Raw genomic sequence first — 26,874 nt, forward strand, 5'->3', positions numbered from 1 at the left:
CTGGCTGAAGCGGAAACCAACACAACTTTGGGAGCCAATTTGGGAAAATAATCAAAAATCTTTTTAGAAAACTCTTAGCCTCAGGGATTACCCACTGCTTGAATTACACTAGTGGGAAAAATGTTTGTACAAGATTTTTCAACTCAGGATTACTTAGAAGAAAACCCAAAAGTCCAGTGGTAAAGGAATGGCTATGTACAACAAAATGCTACATAGCCATTTGAAATTCTGAAGGGCATCTAGAGTCAGAATCTAGAGTAGAAAGATAGGTTACATTTTAATGTAGGAAAAGCAAAAGGCTTACGTAGCAATACATGCTCACTCTGCAATATCAGTTTTGTAAACTGTGTATAATTATATATTTATTTTTCTATATTTATATTATAAATTGTCTGAGGACCTATACAAAAAATGTTACCTATGATTGTCTCTAGAAAGCAGAATTTCTGGTTATTTTTGTTTTTTTTTCCATGGTGCATATCCGTATATTGTAAGCTTTTCACAAAAATTTCACATTACTGGAGAAGTTTCTGTTACTTAAAGCATAAGAAATCTAGAAAAATACAGGATTGAACATTAACCAATTCTTCAGAGAGGAAATGACTTTCTCAGTGGCACCACAGAGGAAAAGAGTGGCTAACAAAAATGACAGTTTGAGTACGTCAAAAAATGGAAGAAGTCTGAGGGAAAATAATATGCACAGCAATACTTATACCAAATTTGATATAATACAATCAGAAAAACACTTCTAAAAGATGAATAACAAAAGAACATGGATTATGTAAACCAACAATTCACAAAATGGAAAAACCAGTAAGAGACACAGTAAGAAATCATTTTCATTATTAATTGAATAAGTAAAAATTAAAACAGCTATAAAATTACTAATAATTACATGGAGAATTGTGTAAAAATGGCTCTATTGTACAAAGCTTGTAGCTATGTAAATTCATGCAATACTTTTGGAAAGCCATTTGGCAAAAATCATCAGGAGCTAGAAAACTTGGTGGCCTTTGACCCAGTAATGTCCTAAAGAAACAACCCAAGTAAAGGACAAGCTACATACAGGAAGATGTTTATGATGGCATGTTTCTAATAGCAAGTTAATGGAAAAAATCTAAATACCAACAACCACAGAATGCTTAAATACATTGTTGGTAAACTTACCAAGTGTAATTTAGTGTAACCATTAAAATTATGTGTATGCTGGTTATGCAATAAAGTAGACAAATTTTTATGTTAAGAGTCAAAAACAAGACACTGAATTGCATGGTAAATATTTTTAGACTATGGATTAAAAATAGACTAAAGCAAAATATGCAGATATTTTCAGAAAATTAACAATTTTCTAAACTATTCTCAACATTTTCTTTAAAGAGTATGTACTTTTTTAAAAGATTTTATTTATTTATTTTTAGAGAGGGAAGGGAGGGAGAGAGAGAGAGAGAGAGAGAGAAACATCAATGTGCGGTTGCTGGGGGTCATGGCCTGCAACCCAGGCATGTAACCTGACTGGGAATCAAACCTGTGACACTTTGGTTTGCAGCCCGTGCTCAATCCACTGAGCTACACCAGCCAGGGCTTCAAGAGTATGTACTTTTAATCATCTATTTGGAGAGATGACCATGAAGACTATGTAGCAATATGGAAAATGATAATACAATGTTATGTGAAGAATGTATATTCAGCTGCACATACATATAGATAACAACATAATATTCTTTCTTAAAAATACTATAATTTACTATGATCATGAGTTTATGAATTTTTACCTCACCTAACAATCAAAATTGTATAATTTTGTAAAAATAACTTATTTATTTTTTAACATTTATTCTTTTATTTTTTATTTTTTAAATTATGTTATTGTTTTTCAATTACAGTTGTCTGCATTTACCTTCCTGCCACCCCAGCCAAACCCACCTCCCTCCCCTGCTTCCACCCTCTCCCTCTGTTTGTGCATGTGTCCTTTATAGTAGTTCCTGAAAACCCTTCGCCCACTGTCCCCTCCCCTCCTCCCCTCTGGTTACTGTCAGATTGTTCTTAATTTCAATGTCTCTGGTTATATTTTGCTTGCTTTAAACATAACTTATTTAAATATAAAAAGTAGATATGATGTAGCATAATATATTGATACGCTCTTTGAACAAAAACAATCTATGAAATAAAAATAAGTTTATATCTGGATTTACCACCTTTCCTTCTTGTGTTCAAAAACTACAAATCATTAAACAGCATTCACTTTTCCTGACAAATAAAAATAGTTTGGCAATGATTTTGACAAGAGTATAGGAAAGAGAGACAGATGGGCAGACAGCATTTTGCAAGCGCACTTCTGAGCGGCATTAAGTAGCTTGAACTCCTGACGTGAGGAAACGAGTAGACACGATGCCACTTCCTAGTTCCTGACTATTTCATAATCAGATTTCTATGACCAGTGTTCCACAGGCCTGGCCTGCATCCCAGAAAGGAAAATCCATGAACTTTCTACTTCTTCATTGGCCTGCAATCCAGCTAATGAAAAAGAAAAGAATGCTCTGGGTCTGCTGTTCCGTTAGCAAATATTTCCAATGTGCCAACTGTTGGCACATGGCTTCTGAACTTTCCCCATCCATACACAGTGTCCAATAAAATTTGTAAACCACCAGTAATCCTCATCTCCTTGCCACCCTTCCAGATGAGCTAGGAAGTGTTTGTCATGACAGCCTCCCCTGCAGTTGTCCAGCCAGTATCCATTTCTCCCCAGCAGTGGGAAGAATGGGAGAGAAGGGAAGAACTCAGAAACACTGACTCCACACAACCATGTTGTGCTGCTCTCTGTTCACTACCACAGCTGACAAGATGCATTTGAGGGAAACTAGAAAACGAGCAGCTGAGGAAAGGGCTGGCTGCCCAACAGTTTGGCCTTTGAGTTTAGTTAATAGCTGTGACTTACAAAACTGAGCTGCACAATGGCCATAATATTTCCAGAGAGCATTCGGCATGTTTTCAGCCGCTTAGTAAGATTTAGGCCCACTTGCTGACATCCGTCTTGGGGGTTATTTAAGTGCTCAGGTATTTTTCCAAGTGGCCTGGTGGCATTTCTCTATAGTACTCCAGCCCAGCAGTTCTCAAGGTTTCCTTAACAATGACACAGATCAATGATGCAAAGTCAGATTTGATTGACTCCCTTCCCCCAAGAATATTTGGCAGAGAAGTCAAACACTAAACTAATTTCTAATCATAACTATTCACAGTACCTCTCAGTGAAATACCACTTTCCTCTCACTCAAGAAGGCAGATAGTGTATCAGTGCATAGGGACATATCATGGAGGAAACTTTCAAGACACAAAAATTTATTCAAAATTCAAATTATTAGGAAACAGGCATTGTAGTTATTAGTAACTAAAAATTATGTATGTCACAATTCAGAGCTATACTTTAAGTGAGACCTACTGCCTTAGCCACTGAGCAACCCAGGATGTTATTTGACTTCTAAAGATGTCAGAATAAGCACTGGCTTCATTCTTGCTATAAGATTGCTGAAGACAAGTTTGGTCCTTCATGGCTTACATCTTGGGTTCTTTGTAAAACCCTTGTGATGTTCCTATTGCACTTTCCATGGCTGATACTCCTGCTGAAGCAAACCCATGTTCTCTCCCTTCTCTTGCCAGGAGCTATATCCAGTGTAAGTTATGAAAGTGTAAGATCCAGTAGAAAGAGCCCAGTAGTGACATTGAGTCAAGCTGCAGCCCATTGTAGCTCAAAATCCAAGCAGCATTCCCATCAATTGGTGAAATCACTTTGGGAAACAGTGCAGCAATTCCCCCCCAAAAAATTAAAAATGGAACTGCCTTATGACCCAGTAATTCCACTTCTGTGTACATATCTGAAGAAACCCAAAATATTAATTCAAAAGAATAAATGCACCCCTATGTTCATCTCAGCAATATTTACAATAGCCAAGATATGGAAGCAACCCAAGCACCCATCAATAGACAAGTGGATTAAAAAAACTGTGGTACATATATACGATGAAATATTACTCAGCCATAAAAAATAATGAAATCTTACCATTTGCAATACCATTGATAGACCTAGAGGGTATTGTACTAAATGAAATAAACCAGACAGAGAAATATAAATACTATGTATTACTTATATGTAGAATCTAAAGAACAAAACAAACAAAATAGAAACAGACTTTAAGATACAGAGAATAGATTGATAGGTGGCAGAAGGAAGGACTGTTTGGAGGGGGGAGCAAAGTGAAATAAGGATGTGGGATTAAGAAGAACTAATTGCTAGTTGCAAAACAAGCATCATGGGGATGTAAGGTAAAGCATAAGGAATATACTCAATAATATTGTAATAACTATCTACAGTGCCAGGTGGGCACTTGAATTATTAGAAGGAATACTTTGTAAGCTATATGAATGTCTATCTTCTGTGTTGTACACCTGACACTAATACACAATAGTGTTGAATGCAAGCTATAATCAAAATATAAAATTTAGAAAAAGGTATTTTTAAAATAAAATCCAAGCAGCAAAAGGGCACTATGCTTAGCCACTTTGCACTCCCCAAATGTTATCTTTTGCCTATTGTATCTTTTCCCACCATTTCAAATCCTGCCAACTATGATTTGTGGCTGTGCTTATTTTGAAATATGTTATGCATATGAAAATATAACATTAATATATGCAGTTAGAAGAATAAAAATAAATACCCATGTACCCAACACCTGGCTTAAGATGTAGAAGTTTACCTATTGCTTGAATGTTCCCTCCTAATAGTATTCCCCTCACCCCACTGCCACTCTCGTCCTACACAGGTCACTACTAGTCTGAATTTTGTAACAAATGTGCCTTTGTTTTTCTTTAAGATTCTATTAAATAATGCATGCCTAAGTAATGTATTGCTTGGCTCTGCCTGGTTTTGAACTTTATATAAATGAATATACTAAATATATTCTTCTGTGACTTCTAAAGAAGTCACTTTTTAAGATTCATCTATCTTGATAGCTAAAGATATAGTCCATTTCCTTTTACTGCTATATACTATTCCATTATAAACATATACCCTACTTTGTCTGGTTGAAATGTTCCCAGTTTATTTGTTTGTTTGCTTGCTTAAAAAAATTGCTTCTGTGAACATTCTTGAACCTGTATCCCAGTGTACAAAAGCAAAGAGTTTTCTAAGGGTTTCCTAAGTAATGAAAGCTGGCTCTTATGGTATACACATATTCAACTCTATTATAAAGCATTTTTCTACATACCCTGACTTTTTCCTAAGCTTCCTATTCTGTTCAAGTGGTGTTTCATTAATCCCTGCACCAACATCACACTATTTTAATTACCACAGCTTAATCAAAAGTCACGGCAAGGCAAGTCTTGTTCAAGTCCCTATTTTGATGTTCAAGAGTTTGTTTATTCTTCAAAAGTCCTTTGTTTACCCAGTTAAACTTTAAAGTTTGTTGATTATACCAAAAAAAACAATTTGTATGTTAATCATAATTACTATGAACTATGAATAAATATGAAAGGGATGGACATTTTTCTATCCAACTATATAAAATACCTCTCCTTTTAGTTAGAACTTTAATAGCTTTTTTGGTAAATATTATATTAATCTATTTTTTATTATTATTGTTTATTCTACTACAGTTGTCTCAATATTTAGCCCTTTGCCTCCTCTGCCCAGCCCAACCCCTGCTCCCACAGTCAATCTTCACCCTGTTGTCCAACTCCATGGGTCATTCATACATGTTCTTTGACTAATCTTTTCTTCTTCTTTCTTTTTTTAACATTATATTTTATTGATTATGCTATTACAGTTGTCCTGTTTTTTTCCCTTTGATTCCTTCTATCCAGCACCCCTCAATCCCTCAGGCAATCACCCCACCATCATTCATGTCCATGGGTCATGCATATAAGTTCTTTGGCTATTCCATTTCCTATACTGTACTCTACATCCCCATGGCTATTCTGTAACTACCTATTTGTACTTCTTAATCCCATAACCTCTTTACCCATTCCCCCAAAGCCCCTCCCATTTGGTAACCAACAAAATGCTCTCTGTATCCATGACTTTGTCTCTGTTCTTCTTGTTTGCTTAGTTTGTTTTTGAGATTCAATTGTTCATTGATAATGTATTTTTTGCCATTTTATTGATCATAGTTTAGATCTTCTTTTTCTTAAATAAGTCCCTTTAAGATTTCACATGATAATGGTTTGGCGATGATGAACTCCTTTAGTTTTTTCTTGTCTGGGGAGCTCTTTATCTGCCCTTGATGCTAAATGATATTCTTGATGGGTAGAGAAATCTTGGCTGTAGGTCCCTGCTTTGCATGATTTTGAATATTTCTTGCCAATTCTTTCAAGCCTGCAAAGTTTCTTTTGAGGAATCAGCTAACGGTCCTATGGGAACACCCCTGTAGGTAACTAACTTCTTGTCTCTTGCTGCTTTTATGATTCTCTCTTTATCTTTAACCTTTGGCATTTTAATTGTGATGTGTCTTGGAGTGGGCCTCTTTCTATCCTTCCTATTTAGGACACTGTGCCTCTTGGACTTGCATGTCTATTTCTTTCACCAAATTAGGGAATTTGTCTTTCATTATTTTTTCAGATAGATTTCCAATTTCTTGCTCTTTCTCTTCTTCTGGAACCCCTATGATATGAATGTTGGACCTCTTGAAGTTGTCCCAGAGGCTACTTATATAATGCTCAGGGGTTTTGTTTTTGTTTTGTTTTCTTTTTGGATTCTTTTTTCTCCCTGTTGTTCCAATTGGTTGTTTTTGCTTCCTTATGTTCCAAAACATTGATTTGATTCTCAGCTTCACCTACTCTACTGTTATTTCCCTGTATATTGTTCTTTATTTCAATTAGTGTATCCTTCATTTCTGACTGGATATGTTTTATGTTGTTTAGTCCTCACTAAGTTCCTTGAGCATTTTTATTACCAGTGTTTTGAACTCTGCACCAGACAGATTACTTATCTCCATTTCATTTAACTCTTTTTCTGGAGTTTTGATCTGTTCTTTCATTTGGGCCATGTTTCTTTGTCTCCTCATTTTGGCAGCCTCCCAGTGTTTGTTTCTATGTATTAGATAGAGCTGCTTTGTCTCCGTGTCTTGGTAGTGTGGCCTAATGTAGTAGGTGTCCTTTAGGGTCCAGTGGCACAGTCTCCTCTGTCACCCAGTCTGGGTATTTGAGGTGTGCTGTTCATGTGGGCTGAGTACACCTTCCTCTTTTAGTTGAGCCTTGGCTGCTGTTGGCAGATCAATGGAAGGGGTTTACCCAGGCCAGTCAGCTGCAAGAATTGACTGTGACCACTGAACATCAACTTCTGCCACCCTCCATGGAGGATCAGCTGTGCAGGAGCAGGGTGGTGGTGCTCTGACATGGTCTGTAGCTGTCCACTGGGTGTGCTGACTCTGGGGTTTCCTGGGTGGTGCAAGCCAAGGTCAGCCCCCATGTGTGCTTTGCCCAGGGCACCCTGCATGAGCTATAAAGCAATCTGAGAAGGCTGCTACTTTTGCTGAACTTGGAGATTCCCAGGCACAGCCAAGTCGTGAATCTAGGCTGGCTGCTGCTAGTGCTGGGCCTGAGGCTCACTGAAGCCAGCTGTTGCTTGTTTCAGAGAATTTAGGAAGTTGTGGAGCATGAGCCAAGACAAGCCAATTATTTGGAAAAGCAGCTTTGGTGGGTCTGTAAATTGGGTGGGGTGGAGTCTCTGGGGATCTCCAAGGCAGGTCAAACAGTATTAGCCAGGTTGTTGGGGGAGGGTTTAGAAAAGGGACAATGGTCTCTGCTCAGCTTGATACCAGACACTTCAGTTACTCCCTATATAGCACTGGTGCTTTTCAAGCTGCTACCCCAGTGCTGGAGCTCAGAGGGAGTGAGTCTGAGTAGGTGAGTCCCTATGTGGTTTCTTTAAGAGGAACTATTTAGGGCTCCAGCATTTTCTCCATCGACTTAATCCATGATGGCTTCACAGCCAAATGTTGTGGGGACTTATTTTCCTCACAATGGAATACTGGGCTAGGAGCCTGGTGTGGGTCTGGGAGTCCTTGCTCCTGAGATCTCCCTCCAGAATTTTTATCCACTACACATGGGTGAGGGAACAGCCCATTCCATGTCTGCACTCCTACCAGTCTGGATGGATGTGGTTTCTTTAATTCCATGGTTGTTGGACTTCCATTCAACTCAATTTCTGGCAGTTCTGACTGATGGTTGTTAAATATTTTAGTTGTAATTTTCATGTGGTTGTGCAAAGAGGCAAGCTATGTCTCCCTATTGTGCCATCTTGACTGAAGTTCCTTCCCCTTCTTTACACCACTCCCTTCTTCCCCCATTGTAGGAGACGGTTCTGCGTAGTGTGGGCCCAGTTCCCACTCAGAGATGCACAGGACCCACGCCCACAGATAGGTTCTCCCGTGGGGAATCAGGCCTGCAATGTGCCTAGGCTGCTTTGAGTCTTGCTCTTGCTAAAAAAACTCCCTCACCCTGAATTGAGGACATTTACTGCAAAGTAACTTCCTAAACTCCATGCTAAGCCTTCCAAGGATGAGTGTACCTGTTCAACCACTTTTGCCTTTTCATTTGCAAATATCCCTCTTCTGTGATGTGATTAGCAGCATTGGTTCCTTTGTTTTCTGTAAAAGGTAACCACCTAAAGCGAACCTGTGCATAGTAGATGAGGACCATCATGTAATATGGTGAGAAACCCAATAAAGGCTGGTCACGGCAAGGGCCAAGGCTTTTGCTACCCTTGAGAGAAAAGCTTTGCTGTCCCTTTTCCTGCACTGGACGCGGTAGTCCATGTGAATGTCTCATTTCATCCATAAGGACATGGACACTGCGGGCCAGAGTCTGTATTATCCCATCACCTCTAGTCACTGTCAGTCTGTTTTTGTTTCCACATCTCTGGTTCTGCTTTGCTCATTAGTTTATTTTGTTCATTAGATTCCTCTTAAAAGTGAGATAATATGAAATTTCTCTTTCACCGATGGCTTATTTTACTTAGCATAATAGTCTCCAGCTCCACGAAAGGTAAGAGTTTCTTCTTTCTTTCTGCTACATGGTATTCCATTGTGTAAATGTACAACAATTTGTAATCCATTCATCTACTAATGGGCACTTAGGCTGTTTCCAACACTTGGCTATTGTAAACAGCGCTGGTATAAGCATAGGGGTACATAAGTCCTTTTGAATTCATGTTTTGGGATTCTTGGGGTATATTCACAGCAATGAATCACTGGGTCAAAAGGCAATGCCATTTTTAATTTTTTGAGGAAATTCCATACTGTTTTCCACAGTGGCTGCACCAGTCTACATTCCCACCAACAGTGCACTATGGTTCCCTTTTCTCCACATCCTTGCCAGCTCTTGTTATTTGTTAATTTATTAATGATGGCCATTTTTGCAGGTGTGCGTTGATATCTCTTGTGGTTTTAATTTGCATTTCTCTGATGGATAGTGATGTTCAGCATTTTTTCATATGTCTATGGGTCATTTGTAAGTCTTCCTTGGAGAAGTGTCTATTCAGGTCCTTTGCCCACTTTCTAATTGGATTATTTGTCTTCCTGGTATTGAGTTGTATGAGTTCTTTATATATTTTGGAGATTAAACCCTTGTCCAATGTACCATTGGCAAATATGTTCTCCCATACAGTCTGTTCCCATTTCCCTTTGCTGATGTTTTCTTCAGCTGTGCAGAAGCTTTTTAATTTGATGTAGTCCCATTTGTTTATTCTTTTCCTGTACTTCCCTTGCCCAAGGAGACATAGCAGCAAAAATATTGCCACATGGGATATCTGAAATTTTACTGCTTACTTTTTCTGCTGGAACTTTTATGGTATCATGACTTATATTTAAGTCTTTTGTCCATTTTTTAGTTTATTCTGGTGTAAGGTATAAACTGGTGATCTAGTTTCATTTTTTTGCCTGTACCAGTCTAATTCTCCCAACACCATTTATTGAAGAGGCCATTTTTACTCCATTGTATGTTTGTGCCTCCTTTGTCCAATATTGATTGACCATAGAGACGTGAGTTTATTTCTGGGCTCTCTATTCTGTTCCATTGATCTACATGTCTGTTCTAATGCCAATACCAGACTGTTTTGATTACAGTGGACTTGTAGTACACTTTGATATTGGGTATTGTGATATCTCCAACTTTGTTCTTTCTCAAGATTGCTAAAGCTATTTGGGATCTTTTTTGGTTCCATATAAGTTTTTGAAATATTTGGTCTAAATCTGTGAAATATTCCATTGGTACTTTAATAGAACTACATTGAATCTTAGATTGCTGTTGAATCTTAGTACGAACATTTTAATGATGTTCATTCTTGCTATCCATGAACATAGTATATGCTTCCATTTATTTGTATCCTCCTCAATTTATTTCTTCAGTATTCTACAGTTTTCCAAGTACAAGTATTTTACCTCCTTGGTTAAATTTACTCCTAGTTATTTTATTTTTCTTGTTGCTATAGTAAATGGGATTTTTTTCTTAGTTTCTCTTTCTGATAGTTCATTGTTGGGGTAAAAACTTTAATAGCTTTTAATGCCACCATGATTTCCTTGAAGTGTCTGCATTTTATTTTTATTGATTCTTGTGGACTTCATAATTCTGTAGCTACTATAAAATATAAAATTCTTTGACATTACATTGTCTGTTGATAATGTATGGAATTCAACTGACTTTGGTACATTGATTTAATATACAGTAACCTAAGTGTACCTATTACTTCTAATAACTTATTTTAAAACTCTTACATTGTTATACAGTTATTTCATCATAAGGACAATTTTAATTCCTCCTAATTACTTATTTTTTGTTTTGTTTCCTTGCCTACCTGGTTACTATGCTGGCTAGAACCTCCAATAAAATGTTGAATTAAAGAGGGTATAGGAGACATTCCCTTCCCATTCTTCTCAGAGGGAAAGTTTCCAACATTCTACTACTAACTTTGGCTTTTGATATAAGCTTTTCTAGCTGCCCTTGATCAGGTTAAGAAACTTCCCTCTATTCCTAGTTGACTATGAAGTGGTTTTTTTTTTTATCATGAAAAATTCTGTAGGCTAAACAGGGTTGCTAATACTGAAACCTAGAATTAAAAAGACAAAAACTTATCCAATCATGATCTGAGCAGCAGGCCGTCCCCACTAGGGAGGTCCCTCAACAATATTTGACGTGGAAGCATAGGTTTCACATTCTCTCCCTACAGAAAGGCACATTCCTAAGTGAAAGGAGGATCAAGCCAAGATAATGTGACCAGTTCTTGCAAAATTTACCAGTTAGATGAGTCAACACATCTCCCCTAGAGTGAGTAAAAGGGCTGATAGAGTTCACTCCACCAAAAGTTAGTTGTTTTTTAAGTGAGAGGGAGCATTTCCTGTAATGCATCCCATTTCAAAGATGAGGTTTTACACATGCTGAAGAAACTGTTTTAGAGAAAGTACATGGGGCAAGGATGGACAATAAGGGAATTAGAGGAGTAATCCCTTGTGTCCTCAAGGACATAGTTCCATATTTCTCAATAAATATGCAAAGAATGAAGAAATGCAGTCATTCTTATTTCCAAACATCTGCTTAGAGGTAATGACAATCAGGGATGAAAAGAACTTGCTATTTTACTACCCTCAAGGTATTACACCATCCTTTCTAGTTTTCCCTAAATTTTTCCTGCCCTTTGTAAATAGGCCCTTCTTATTGGTCTCTTCTCAAATTCTCCAATTTGAGTATTTCACCTGTTTCTTTCCAGATCTCTGATACATTAAGTGAAAGTCAGCAGAATGAGATCAGAGGATCTGATGTATAAAATAATGACTATAATTAATAATATTGGAGAATTAAAAATTTGTTAAGAGAATAGAATTTACGTGTTCACACCCATAAAAGAAAGTCAATAGAAGGTATAACTTGACTTTCATGTAGGGAATTCATTTTAATTGTATTTCTAAATGCCCGGTCATTGTTCTCTTCCAATAATACACAAGTCTTCTCACCACCTCTTCCATCGGAAACAGAAACCTTAACACAGGGACTGAATCATGTGGAAATTCATTATATAACTGCATCTATACACAAATAGCTTTAATGTTTTCACTATAGTGGTAACTGATCAGGTTAAGCAACTATAGTGGAATCAATTTTAACCCTAAAAATCAAATCTAAAAGAGATAGCATATCTTTCTTTTCTAGAAGTCAAGTTAATCCTTCATCAAACTGGTAGAAAACAATCACAGTGGTTCAGTGGTCATCCCTCTCTGCTTAGGTTACATGTAAGTTTCTAGGGTAGTGAGGGGGAATGGCTTGTTGGTAATCAGTCATTTGTCTAAACAATTTGCCAAAGAGATGGCCCTTTGTAACTATGGCTCCCTGAGGCCCAATTTCTTTTTGCTGTTTCCATGGGCCAATAACACTAGTTTCTGTGAGAATCTCTCTGGTCTTGTTTACCTAGACACAACTTCTTGCTCTTTCTGCAGGATGCAGAGTCAGGATCTGCACTTCTCTAGGGCTGCTCAACTTTCCTCCTTCTAGTGCAGGAGAATATTCTTCTGGTCTGTAGCAAGCCCTTCTATGAACACCTAATTCTGCCAGCTCACACTGCTTCTTTCTATGAAACTATCTCTCCTTTTCTGGTTCCTGTGTAGTACTTTAAGCCCTCCTATGGTTTGGCCTTTGAAAACAAAAGCCAAGAAGAATTCATGATGACTTCCCTTTTCCCTTTCAACCTTGCCGTTGACTTCCTTGAAAGTGACTTAATACATACCAAAGAGAAAGGGGAAACATATTAACACAAATGAATATCTTAAAATACAACTAGTTACACTGTCCAAATAAGTCCATTGGAGGAGGAAAAAGCTGTCATGTGATCTGTGATTTTGCCCTTGGTGTCTGCATTTGCATTTGCATGGACAGCATAGCTTTTACTCTCCCATACTGGACTGTCCCAGGTAGGTGGTGGTGCCTGAAACCTGTGATCCAAATATGAAGGTTTATCAAGAGACACAGACAGCTGGATTGAACAATATTGTGCCACTCAATCTCATTTTTTTATTTAAAAATGTAATTTTCTATTATATTAATTTAAAATAATTACTCTGTCATTACTCAATTTTTTTAAATCACATTTCTATACAGCTTTCAAAAGCAGGAAAACTTAGGTTCACAACTCCAAAAGCTTGATGCATTTCTCCTTTGTGTCAAAACCCTAATAGCCCTTTTTCAAGCAGAAGGAAGTTGCTTTCCAAAAAAAGAGAGAAAAGGCAAGATTTTATCATGAATTGATTACCAGAAAAAATTAACTGATTATTATAGAATTAATCATTGCTCTAATCATTGCTCAAATCCAGTTCATTTCCAAAATTAAATTTAAGCTTTAAGGGGACTGTGTCCTTTTTTTCCAGATCTGATTGCAACAATGTTAGTAGTAAAAATGGTTAATTACACTGATTTTCTAAAGCAGGATCACAACAAGATATCCCCCCCACACACGTCCAATTGATTTTTTTTTAACTTTTCAGCAACCACACATTTAGTTTTTGCTAGCCAGCCAGAAATGTGTGGAGCATTGTTTTGTGTCCCTACTGAAGTCAGACCCAGCAGACTTTGAAGGGCTCTTGAAAGGGCTGCGTAAGGATTCTAATACTTAAGCCCAGCAGGAGACCAGTCCAGCCCCTATAGAGCTCCCTCAAGATGTGACAGGAGCTATTGCATTTCCTGCTGTAAATGCAACCTCCTCCAACCTCAAATATCCTGTAATCCTTCAAGAATTAAGAAAGTTTCTACCCTGGCTTTTTAGTATATTTGGCTTAATTTACCTCCTCACTTCACCAGAAGGCCTTCCCAGATGCTGTCACATCACTGGATTTCTTACCAGAAAGAGCAAAATCAACTGCACTCAGTTTCGCTCAGAGCCAAATTCCTACGTTCATTAATAGCCAAACTAATATGACCAAAAACCTAAATTTATTAAGAACCCACCTAAAATGACCAATCACAAGAGTCCCAGCTGTTTAAAACAAACAAACAAACAAACAAACAACCTAGAGCAATAGGCAGGACCTTCAGTTGTCTTATGGCAAAACACCCCCAAATCCCACCCTCTCTTGTGGATCTCAGAATGGGGCAACCCAGACAAGTGGATTCAGTCCAGTCTATTCATCTTCTTTATGTGTACTCTAAACAGGCAAAATGCAGATACGACATAGTATGGCTAGATGGCCAATGAACAACCAAGGAATGCCACTGCCTAGTAATTGTCTTTAAAGTGACAAATAAAAATGAATACTCACTAAAAATTTTGAAGTCCCTGGGAAAATCTGCCAAGAAGAATCTTGTCCCTATTCAGAACATAATTATCTCTGTATAGTTATACCCTGTGGAATTAGAAGCTATTATCCAATGATGCTTTATTATAAACCTCAGACATTAATCTTTCCAAGGCTTTTTAGGGAATTTCTATACAACTAACTAATGCCCTTTTGTTAGTTGTTAGCCTACCTGGGAGAGACAGGATAATTTGGAGTCTCTGAAGTCTTAAAAGCAGGCAAATTCTTTCCACTTGTTTGAGCTTATTTACTGACTTTAAAAAAAAAAAAACCTTCCAAGTGTAACATTCCACAAACCCCATCGACACTGTACTCCTAACACCTGGCTTAGTTGTCGAAAGGAAGAGAGTGGCTTGGGGCAGGAAGATTGAACTGAGCCAGCCCCGGCCTGTTTTCATTTATGAAATCCCTTCCATCAGTGAGCCCACAGAGAGGCAATGCTACAGAGACTTCTTGAAGCATCATTCTGCTTGAATTAATGTGTTGCTACCCAGAATCTGAGTGTTGAGCTTAGGAACTTTCATTTGGGGAGAAAGCACCACGTGTGTCTGTGTATGCAGTATAGATTTACAGGGAAACCGAGGCATGCATGTGGTTGACTTTATGCAGATATCTGGGTGCTATAAATCACCAGCTTTACACGTTATTTAGAGTATTCCTACAGAGGGGATGCAAGCATTATTATAAAATTAAAACCATCTTCCCTTCCAGGGTATTTTTACACCTAGCTTATTGAATTAATTTTATATAAATCATTTTTCATGTCCTTTCTTTTAGTTGTTTGACTTATCATGTTCCAAAATTATTCTTATATGCATATTGTGATATATTCTTCAAAAGCTTAGAAAATTAACTAAAGCTATCTTAGAAATAATAAATTTTTAACTTTCTTTTTGTAAGATTTTATTTATTTTTTTTTTAGACAGAGGGGAAGGGAAGGAGAAAGAGAGGGAGAGAAACATCAATGTGTGGTTGCTTCTCACACACACCCCCACTGGGGACCTAGCCTGCAACCCAGGCATGTGCTTTGACTGGGAATCAAATCAGCAACCCTTGTTCACAGGCTGGTGCTCAACCCACTGAGCCATACCAGCCAGGGCACATTTTTTAACTTTCTGTTCACAAAATACATATACAAAATTTAACAACTTTCATTGTTAAATGAAAACAGGGGGGAAAAAACAAGAAAGATAAAAGGAAAACCATATCTGTTAGTGTTAATAATAATGTATACTTAAGAATAACTTTAGTGAGAAAGACAAATACCCATATGAATAAAATGACAAAATTTTATCAAGGAACATTAAAATTTTTGACTACGTGAAAATACAGGAGGGGGCAAAAGTAGGTTTACAGTTATGAGTACATGAAACAGTTTATTCTTGTATTATTGTTAATTACTGTATCATTTTCCATGTGAACAACTGTAAACCTACTTGTGCCCCACCCTATATATACCACATACATAGACAGAAAGAATGAATATTCTAACGAGGTCAATAGGTGTCAAATTAATATGATAGTGAAGAATTCTAATAAAAAATAATTTGTTTTTTTGTAAATTGATAAAGTGGTCAAAGTTCATCCAGAAAGACTACGAACTGAAAAAGAAGAGCAAGGTACATCAGCAGTAGTTAAGACATATTACAACAACAAAATACAATAATTATGACATTAGGATAAGAATAAAAAATGATCAAATACAATTGAGTACATAGGAGAAACTGATCCTACTAGTCTATACATTTCTAAAATGCAAATTTAATAAATTAGTGCTGTCCCCAATCAGTGGTTAAGGCTGTTGCAACAACTGGGTCAGTCACTTGTGGTCACCCAATCTTGTGCCTATTCTCCTGTATTTTGATAATTTCCCACATTATGAAAACTGCCTTCCAAAAACAAGTTCCAGGAAAATTGCTTCTCCAATCAGATTGTAACCGAAAAAGACACTGGCAGTCAGGCTGCCTGTCACTACCAAATCCAATAAGCAATGACAGAGAATGAATCTTTATAGGCGGTTTATTCAGATGGCCAGTGATCTGAGAAGATGTCAGGTTCATACCCTAACAAACCATCTTCCCTTCTCTTAACTGGCCAGATCTTTTATAAGGTGGTGAGGGAGGGTAAACAAGGTGTGGTGAGGGCTTTGAAATTCTTGTTCTTGGCAGTTAGCTGTTCCCAAGGTTGGTAGTGGGGGTGGGGGGCATCACACAAAAGGCCTCTGATGCCTACAACTTGTCCCCAGGTAGTAATCTCTAGCCAGTACCCCAGAAGGTTGGCTGTTTTTCCAAGGAGCCAGGATGGCTTATCTGTAGTTTCTGAAACAAAAGCTTAACATACACATTACTTGCTAGATTTACAACTTTTTACCTTAAGCTAAAACTTTCCAAGTCTTAAGTCCCCTAGCAAGATGAAACCATGTGACACTTTTTCTCAAGAGTAAGTGAGAAGACCAGTTCTGAGTGTGACCTAGCCTCGGTTCTGCTGGCACAGGATGTAGCAGAGGCTGTGGCAGTTTCCCCACCTGGCCAGTCCTGTGGCAGAGCTCTGGGGATCAGTGTTGGAAGTTACCACCCCGCCCAACCCAGAGCTACTGTGAGCCGCCCCAAATCCTCAGAATATTCTGTATCTGCTTAAGCTAGCCTGAGAGGGTTCTATTGTTTACAACTAAGGTGCTGATAAAATTGGTTATTGATTTAAAGAAAAAAGCCATTTAAACCCTCACTTCATACCACACACATTCAAATAATTTAAAGGAATTTGTTTTTAAATCAAATCAATTTTAAAATCTAGAGGGAAAATATAGATGAGCTTTGGATAGAAAAATACTATCAAAAAAGAGAGCAAAGATTTTTGGCTCTCCGAGCAGCACCATGGTGATCAGCAAGAACAAGTGCCTCATTAAAGGCAGCAAAAAGGGAGCCAAGAAGAGAGTGGTTGGTCCTTTTTCTAAGAAAGATCAGTGTGTGTGAAAGCATCAGCTATGTTCAATATAAGAAATATGGAAAACCCACTAGTTGTGAGAATTCAAGGAACCAAAATTACATCTGACAGTCTTAAGGGTCATGTTTTTGAAGTGAGTCTAGCTCATCTGCAGAATGACGAAGTTGTATTTAGAAAATGCAAGCTAATTGCTGAGGATGTTCAGGGCAAAAACTAACCAACTCATTTCCATGGCGTGGATCTTGCCCATGACAAAATGTGCTCCATGGTCAAAAATGGCAGGCCAGGATTGAAGCTAATGTTGGTATAAAGACTACCGATGGTTATTTGTTTCATCTATTCTGTGTTGGTTTGACTGAGCACAACAATTAGATTCAGAAGACCTCTTATGCTCAGCAGCAACAGGTCTGCCAACTCAGGAAGAACATAAGGGAAATCATGACCCAAGAAGTCCAGACAAATGACTTGAAAGAATTGGTCAATAAATTGATTCCAGATAGCACTAGAAAAGACATAGAAAAGGCTAGCCAATCTATGTATCTACTTTATGAAGTCTTTGTTAGAAAAGTCAAAATGCTAAAGAAGCCCAAGTTCAAACTGGGAAAACTCGTGGAGATTCATGGGGAAGGTAGCAGAACTGAAAAAGCTACTGGGGATGAGACAGGTAAGTTGAATAAGCTGATATCAAGATATGAGCCCCAGTCCAAGAATCTGTTTAAAATTCAGACATTTAATGGTGACAAATTAAAAATTCTATTTGTTTGGGGAGGGAGTGGGAAAGCAAAAAAGAAAACAAAGAAATGTAAATATATTTTAGCCCTTAAAACATTAATTTCTCTACTGTCAATGATGACAGGTACAAAAGGCTAATAAATATGTATTTCCTTGCTTATTTATATATTTTTTATAAAGCTCACTAGTAATGTTTAAAATACAGTAAAAATAAGATATTCTTCTTACCAATTTAGCAAAGATTTTATTGGTAACATTAATACTCAATTCCAATAAAATTTTATTCATTTACTCAATTGGCAGGAAGGTAAATTGGTACAAACTTTCTGGAATACAATTTCACTATATATATATTTATTTCATATATAGTAAAATATGTTTTAAAGAATATATATGTATTTTCTTTAAAAATATACATAAAGGGTCTTTAAAATATTTATGTTCTACATGACTCTAGCACTTTTACTTCTAAGAATCTGTCTTAAAGAAATAAATTATTTATACTTTTTATATTACTTTCATAAGCAGAAAAACAAAGATAGTACAAAAGTACTAAATAAAGCTTTAACGGAGAAGAAGACTGCAATGAAATCTTCCAGCAACACTAATTTAACATAATACTGCCCATCCAAACATTCACAATTACATATCAATGAATGAAAGTCAAGAGGGCAAATTTGGTCTACAAATCAGAAACTTATAAAAACAAGATAACTATACCCTTCAGACATATCAGGAGGAAACTCAGTAAAGGTGACCACATTGTCTCTCCCATATTCTCTCTGGGAAGCAGAAGAGAAGGAAGACACAGTCAGAGGCTCACATGTCCCTGTAACCCAAGCAAGCACAGGGAAAAGCAGGAAAGGTTTTAAAGTTCTCTGAGGATTTCCTCCAGTCCTAGGCTGAGATGGGCATTTATTTAACCCACACTGCCCAGAAATACAATAGGGGGACTGAAAGAAGATCACAGAAGAAGATTTTATCTTTTCTATTATAACAGTCTCAATAACACCAAAGTTATTTATTCCTACCCCAAACCAAAGACAACTCTCACCGGAAGCTAATGGCAGATACCAAGAAACAAACTGGATGAGGGTAGGAAGGACCACAAGGTGTCCCTGTAAGGCCAGTACCAGACCAGGCAGGTCAGTAACTTCCTGGGGCACAAGCCTGGGGCACAAGATCAGGAAGATAGAAAAGAAGTGTGAGCTATTTTCTAAATTAAAATTAGGATACATAGTCTTAACAGTTTCCACTGTACTTGCAGAGGCTGCAAGACAGAATATTAACATTAGAACTATTCCAGAAGACCCAGTCCTATGGAGTCTGTGAGTCTAATATTCTACCAGCATGTACAAAATGGCATCCAATGGGGGCCTATCCTTCAGGGTAAGCCAGGATATTGTGGGCTGCCCTGGTGCTCTCAGGGTACAGCCTCTGACTTAGTTTGGTTACAGATATAATTAGCTAAAGGGTAAGATCCACAATTTTCAAAGTCTTGGAAGCAAAAAATGAACATAAGTCTAGCTAGGTACAGTAAATCTGAAAAGTATAGTAAAATGTAAAATAATTACCTCATCGAAGTTTTTATTAACAGTGTTGACCCGATCACTTAAACCTGGAAGTCACTTGTTTTAAGAACTAGATAACTTAAATTTTGGATAATTCTCCAAAGCCTTTTAGTAAAGTATTTGTTCCATTCCCCATTTGTAACTCCCACAATTGTTTTTAAATATCACCTTGATACAGGGTGCAGCCAAGAGAGGGGCCCCAAATAGGGATTTGGAATGGGGTTCAGAACTCAAGATGTTCAGGAAATATTAGGATGTCCTCCCTCCACCCCCAAAGATGTGGATTGGAGGAAGGGACACATGGAGCAGGACCATTAAGAGCTCTTTTATATAGCAACAGCTTTGCAGCTAACCTCTGACATGGTCATTTAACATATCTATAACTTCAACTGGTTACATAGATATGTTAAATAGCTGTGGCCATGCTCTGAGCCAGGGGAATAGAAGTAACTCCCCCTCAAGACACAACTGGGAGGCAACCCCCCCTAGTTAACAGGGCCTGTGAGAGAGCTTGGAGATGATTGGCTCCACAACATGGGGCCAGGCCTGCCCAGACCCACTTTGACAGCCCAGTAAAGCTGGAAGGATATGGGAGTGCTGGCAAGTGTAGCTGATTGTGAGAGGAGTCAGAAATGGGGCTGCAGAGGAAGAATGTCAAGGGGATTTAAATAGGAGACTTGGCAGCCATCCTAGAGAGAACCCCACAGCTTTGACAGAATGGGGACCCCTGAAGCTTTCATAGGGGGAACCACCATGCGGCTTTAGCAGAGAATCGCCACTCCACTTTAGCAGAGTGGCGACCCCCCATCCCCACAGCTTTGCGGAGAGATCCACGTAACTTTGCCAGAGTGCAGACCCCTGCAGCTTTGGTAGATGAGTACCATGCGGCTTTGGGGTGCTCCCTCTGACTGCCTGACTTGGGAAGCAGAAGAGACTTTGCCTGGAAGAAGGGTGAAAGAACTCTTGCCAGTAGGCCATGGGAAGGTGCCACATGGCTTTGGATTAATTAGAGATCCTGCCTGGATGGCAGCACAGCTGATGGTGCCAGTGGCCTGAAACAGGGATGTTTGCTTCTTTTCCTGAGATATGGTAGCCCGAATTAGGGCAGAGGGAGAAGAAAGCATTGTGGGCATCTGTGGGTATCCTAAAGGACTTTGAAATTTTAATGAAGATGTTAGGTCACTACTTTAAGTCTGTATAGCATTAAATAAACATTTCCTTTCCTTTTCACAAATCTCTGGCGTTGAGAGATGTCTTTCCTATAAGGAGGCAGACAATCAAGCCCAATAGGGGGTCCTTTCGATAATATTATATCACCCCTGGACCCCTTTGTTCTGTAACAACCTCAGTTATAGGATGATTGAGATATCTGGGTCAACCAACTTCAAGATGCCATAAAAACACCAGATTTGATATAATATTGTACATCAACTGTAAATAAAAAAATAGTTTTTTAAATATTAAATTTAAAAAATTTTAATGATGCCACAAAACATCAGCATGAGGCAGAGAACACTAGAACAAAAGGGTTCAAAACTGCCAATGACACAAGTGGGTGTGGGAGGCCGGCCCTCTGGTCAGAGACTGCTCTGCAGAGAAAGGAGGGGCTGCGTCTGTCTGCTTAGTCCCACCTGTATGAACGGAAATCGACACCAGTAACATCTTTAACATCCTCTGAAGACATAAGGGACAGATTCAGGCTGGGTTTTTAACTCATTCTAGCAATTTTAAGTTTTCCAACTTTAAATCTATCTAACACTGGGAACATAACTGATATATAATTAACTTTTCATGGGGGTTGTAGGAGACTGTTCTGTGTGGTGTGGGCCACGCTCCCACTCAGAGACGCACAGGACCCACGCCCACAGATAGGTTCTCCCGTGGGGAATCAGGCCTGCAATGTGCCTGGGCCACTTTGAGTCTTGCTCTTGCTAAAAAACTCCCTCACCCTGAACTGAGGACATTTACTGCAAAGTAACTTCCTAAACTCCATGCTAAGCCTTCCAAGGATGAGTGTACCTGTTCAACCACTTTTGCCTTTTCATTTGCAAATATCCCTCTTCTGTGATGTGATTAGCAGCATTGGTTCCTTTGTTTTCTGTAAAAGGTAACCACCTAAAGCGAACCTGTGCATAGCAAATGAGGACCGTCATGTAATGTGCCCAGAGATAGAAATAAAGGCCTGTCATGGCGGAGGCCACGGGTTTTTGCTCCCCTTGAGAGAGAAGCCGCTTGCCCTTTTCCTCCACAGGACTCAATAGTCCGTGTGAATGTCTTTCCCCATCCACAATGTTGTGGACCCCACGAGCCAGGGTCCACATCAGGGGGTCATTGTTCCAACAATGATAACCACAGGTGACAAGAAATCAGAGCCAAAACCTCTCAATTCCTGAGATGGAAACTAAGATACAGGTACCACAGCCAAGGAAGGCAAGCACACACAGATGACCCACTTCTGCCCCAGGGGGAAAGTGACAAAAATAATAACAGGAGTTTCTCAAGACAGAAACAACCATGATTTCAAAATTCCAGAATGTGCTTTATGGCATAACTAGAAAATAATCATCATTTTCTTCTTGAATATCTAAGGAAAAATTACATGATTTAATTGAAGGTATATACTATATGTCCTTAAAAACCTGTTTTAGTATTATTTATCAACATATGAAACAAAAATCTATCTCATATGAGTCAATTAATTATTTCATCAGTTAATGCAGAAACCAGCTCAGGGCTAGCCTTTAACATGAAGTAGAAAGGTCCTTCTTCAAGTGTTATTCTCATTCAAGAAAGATATTTAAGATATGTTTTACAAGAAAATGTATGGCTAAAACTAGAGAGTGTCAAGATCTTTCTCCCCAAAACTACTATTTCTGCTCCCTTTCTACCATACTGCTCAGCAAGTTATTATCCATTCCACATGGCCCAGGCTCAGGACATGAAGAGAGGCCCTTTAACAACCAAAACTGAAACAAAAAGTTCTGGTGTGAAGGAAACTCATCTTGTTTTCAAGGCCCTTTTTCATACGGATGCCACCCTGGCCTTTTTTCTGTGACATACAGCCCCTTTCAGCCCCTGGAAACTAATTCTCTAGGCTTTTGGTCACTCTCAGCCTTTCCTATAGGGCTTCTGTATTCCTTGTGTGTTAACTGGTCCACCAGCACTCAAACCATCCTGCCCCCATCAAGCAAGGCTTTCTCCCTCCACCCCACAGCAATACCAACAACTTAAACGCTGGGAGGTCCCAGACTCAGCCCAATTCCTGAGCCCATGAGGATGGAGAAGAGGACATCAGCACCGTGCTGCCGCCTGCATCTGATGGAACCAACACTAGGTCAATTGTACATAGCCAAGGCACATAGTAAGCCTCCTTCAGAACAATGAGGTCTGTGCAGAAGGTATTCATCCATGTAATATGGAAAAGAGACATTTATTGAAGAAGATGCAAAATACAAGAAACATTGTACATAGGACAAGGATACCTCAGTCCCCTTCAAGGTAGGCACCTTATGACCTCACACAGTTCTCCCAGTCACCATCAACTGCCCCAACATATTTTCCTGAATCTCATCAACGGTCTGTAATTTCTTCCCTTTCAAAGGTGATTTTAGTTTTGGAAAAAGCCAGAAGTTGCAGGGCACCAAATCTGCGCTGTAGGGGTACTGAGTCACCTTGGTGATTTGATGTTTTGCCAAAATACTCTTCATGAGACCTGATGCATGAGCAGGCACATTGTCATGATGAAGCTGCCAATCACCAGTTGCCCATAGCTGTGGCCATTTTCATTGCACATCATCTCTCAACCTATGGGGAACATTGAGGTAGTACTCCTTATTAATTGTTTGGCCTGAAGGGGTATATTCATGATGGATAACACCTTCCCAATCCAAAAATATAGGTAACATGGTCTTGATCTTACTGTGGCTTTGCCATGCCTTCTTCAGGCATGCAGAACCAGGCAATATCCATTAGAATGACTGGACCTTTGTTTCCAGATCATACCCATAGCCGTAGACCCATGATTCATCCCTGGTTATGACCTTCTTAAGGAAACTTGGTTCACTTTGAATCAAGTTATCAGCAACTGCAGTACGATGTTCCTTCTGCTCTGGGGGCAGAAGCTGTGGAATGAATTTTGCCATTTTGTGTCAAGATCCTGAGTCAAAATCTCAGACACAGTAGTTTTTGAAATCCCCGGATCAGCTTCTAGTTCTTGCACTGTCAGACACTGATCTTTGTTGATTGCAGCCCATACATGCACAACATTCTCAGGTGTTCTGTTCGTTACAGTCCTTCCAGATCATAGATCACTTTCAACAGATTCTCAGCCATCTTTGAAGAGTTTGTACCACACTTCTTTTTTGCACGGGATGCATTGCATCATCCCTGAAAGCCTTCTGAATCATCCAAGTAGTTTTCACAGAGGAATGTTCAAGCTTAATGCAAAATTTGATGCAGATTCATTGTTCTACTTACCCAGTCATTTTGAATGCGACAGCCACACAGTATACATGCTCACTCAATTGTGTCTACCATCCCCACTGACTAGTACATGAAGTCATCATTGTTCATGCATGTGCATTCCAGTCCACTATTCTTGGCTGTCAGGTTACATCAATGTCGTGCAAATTGTTCTCATTATATTAACAATGGCTGGACCTTTTCTAGACAGTCCTCATATAACTACCCCCATCTCTCATCATGTTGGAGCTCTCCAAAAGGTAGAGCTTGTATCTCAGTTTCCCAATTAACACTCTCATTGCTCATCAGAACAAGAGCCATGTGCATCACAGCCTGGGCCTGAGAGCCTATGTAGTTTTATGGCTTCCTCCCTGTGGGCTAGATCTGGCTGCCTCTGACTTGGTCTACACACAAGTAGGCAAACTACCTGGCACTGAACAACTGCCATCTGGATGAGTTTTCATATATGCTGGTCAGTCTTTGTTTTCCCCTCAACCCTAACCATCCTCCACCCTTCTGTGCCCCAGGAGGCTGACATCATGGATTCCCTCACTGCTGTCTCCAGACTGGGTTGACTAATGATAGGTACCAGGAGGAGATGGGAGAGAAGGATAAGAGGTCAGGGTATTTCTTCTCCATGTCCTCTGCTGTGGACTAAATGTTTATGTCCCCCTAAAATTCATACATTGAAATTCTATTGCCCAGCATGATGGCATTAGGAGGTGGGGCCTGTGGGAAGTAGTCAGGTCATGAGAGTAGAGCCCTCATAATAGGATTAGTACTCTTATGAGAGAGACCCCAGAGAGCTCTCTCACTTTCCCACCATGTGAGGACATGAAGTCTGAAACCCAGAAGAGGGTCTTCCCCTGACTAGACTGGCACTTCTATTTCAGACTTCTAGCCTCCAGAACTGCCACCCCATCCAACTTGCCATATTCACCAACCCCCCTACCTAAGACAACTCTGCTCTATGAATAGGGAATGTCCAACCTCTGCATCCCACTAAGTGTCCCAATCATTCTATGCCCCTAGGCATTAGGCTCTGCCTATTCAGAACATTGCGCTGGAGTCTCTCCACATGCCATCCACACAAGCAAGACACTTATGACTTCAATGTCAACCTGGACCATTTCTGATATAGACTGTCCCAATTCACACTACTCATGCACACCATGCTTCTGACCTACCTTGCACTGACCACAGTACCTCACTCTGGGCTCTTTCCCTTGTATGGAAGCCCAGCTCTAACCTGACTCCCAGCTTCCATGTGCTGTTCAGGGTCTAAGCCGCCCCCATACCTGCTCTTCGATCCTGTAACTCTGTTCCTACTACCTTCTTGTAGGTAGTAGGTTCCATTGCAGTTCCAGATCTGCCACAGGGGGGAATAAGGAGAGGCAAGTCATAAGAACCTTCCACTGAATAATCCCCTCAAATTCTGACAAATTCCATATTCGTAAAACTGAGCGATATTTGGGATCATCTATAGGTGCATTGTGGTATTGGGTGACTTTGGATTGGCCAATAATACTTACTCTTAGAATTCTCTGCACTTTGCACTTCCTGTTCTTGCTAAAGAGGTCTTCATGACTAACTGCTATATACTTCCTGATCCAGTGTCTGACCTCACTCTCTGGGAGGCCCACTTCACTCTGGCAGTATCTACCTCAGACATCAAATGAAACACAACTTCTCCTGTTCCCTGAGAGCCTTCTCTTTGCTCTCCAAAATGCCCGTCCCTTTCTTCTGAGCATCCTAGCCCTCCCCCTTCAGAACATCCCCCTACTGCTTAATAAACAATTCTTACATTTTCCTCCAAAACAATTCCTCTTCTTCCCTTACCATTTTCATTTACATACTGATGTCAGAAAGGAGGTCTGGGTGAGGAAGGGCTATAGCCAGGAGGGAAGAAGATACATTATCTTCCTTGCAATTTACTTACAAGGTCTTTTTTTTTCTCCTTTCAAAATGTGAAGGGAACTACACAAGCTGGAACAAATTTCTTTCAAGCCTGTTTAGCCTTTCTTTTGCTTTTTCCATTATCATTTTTATAGTGGAGATTTCAGTGAGGATTCACAGTGAGTCATTTTATGAGGCCGCTCCATCTGTACCATCTGCAAGCATGACTTTCCCATCACTCTAGACATTACGTATCTACTTATGGCAGGCGGACAGGGGGTGGAGATTGCCAAGCTAGGTCACATGCCAGGAGTCCATCACTCATCTGAAGGGGGCGGGCAGGGTCTGCTTACAATTACATTCAACTCCTGGTTCTGGATAATATGTCCCTCTGGCTTCAAATTCTTTCTTACCAGCTCCCTGCTGGGCCCAGGAGGAGATAGAGTCCTGCCTTTTTGGTTCCTCTCCTTTTGTCTCTCTCTGATCCTCCTCCCCTTTCTCATTCTCTATTGTTCCCATCTCTCTATTTCTCTTTCTTATTTTTAAAGGGAGGGGGAGGGAGGGAGAGAGAGAGAAAGAAACATCAACTGGTTGTGCCCCAACCAGGGACCTGGCCTGCAACCCAGCATATATCCTGACCAGGAATCAAACTAGTGACATTTCAATTCACAGGCTGGTGTTCAGTCCACTGGGCCACATCAGCACCATTGAGCCACACCAGCCATGGCCATTTCCCTTTCCATCATTCCATTTCTATGTCATTCCACATCTCTCTTCATTTCCTTCTCCTTCTTTCTCTCTTTCCATCTCTCCCTCACCTATCTCCCACTGGGCCTTATTCTTCAGCTTCCTGCTCTTGTCTTTCTCTCTTTTCTGTCCTTCTCACTGCCCCTGGTACTTTACAAGAGAAAGGAAATTTTCATGTTATGCTAACAAGGAATACAGCTGTT

The 26,874-nt window shown here is 39.4% G+C and overlaps 1 pseudogene; it reads left to right on the forward strand.

Moving 5' to 3' along the window:
- Window positions 1-17,194: 17,194 nt before the first annotated feature.
- Window positions 17,195-25,707, forward strand: LOC123819903 (annotated as a pseudogene).
- The last annotated feature ends 1,167 nt before the right edge of the window (window positions 25,708-26,874 follow it).

This window comes from Phyllostomus hastatus, unplaced genomic scaffold (genome assembly GCF_019186645.2).
Source record: "Phyllostomus hastatus isolate PE091 unplaced genomic scaffold, TTU_PhHast_1.1 phas_contig_34, whole genome shotgun sequence".
NCBI classification, from domain to species: Eukaryota; Metazoa; Chordata; class Mammalia; order Chiroptera; family Phyllostomidae; genus Phyllostomus; species Phyllostomus hastatus.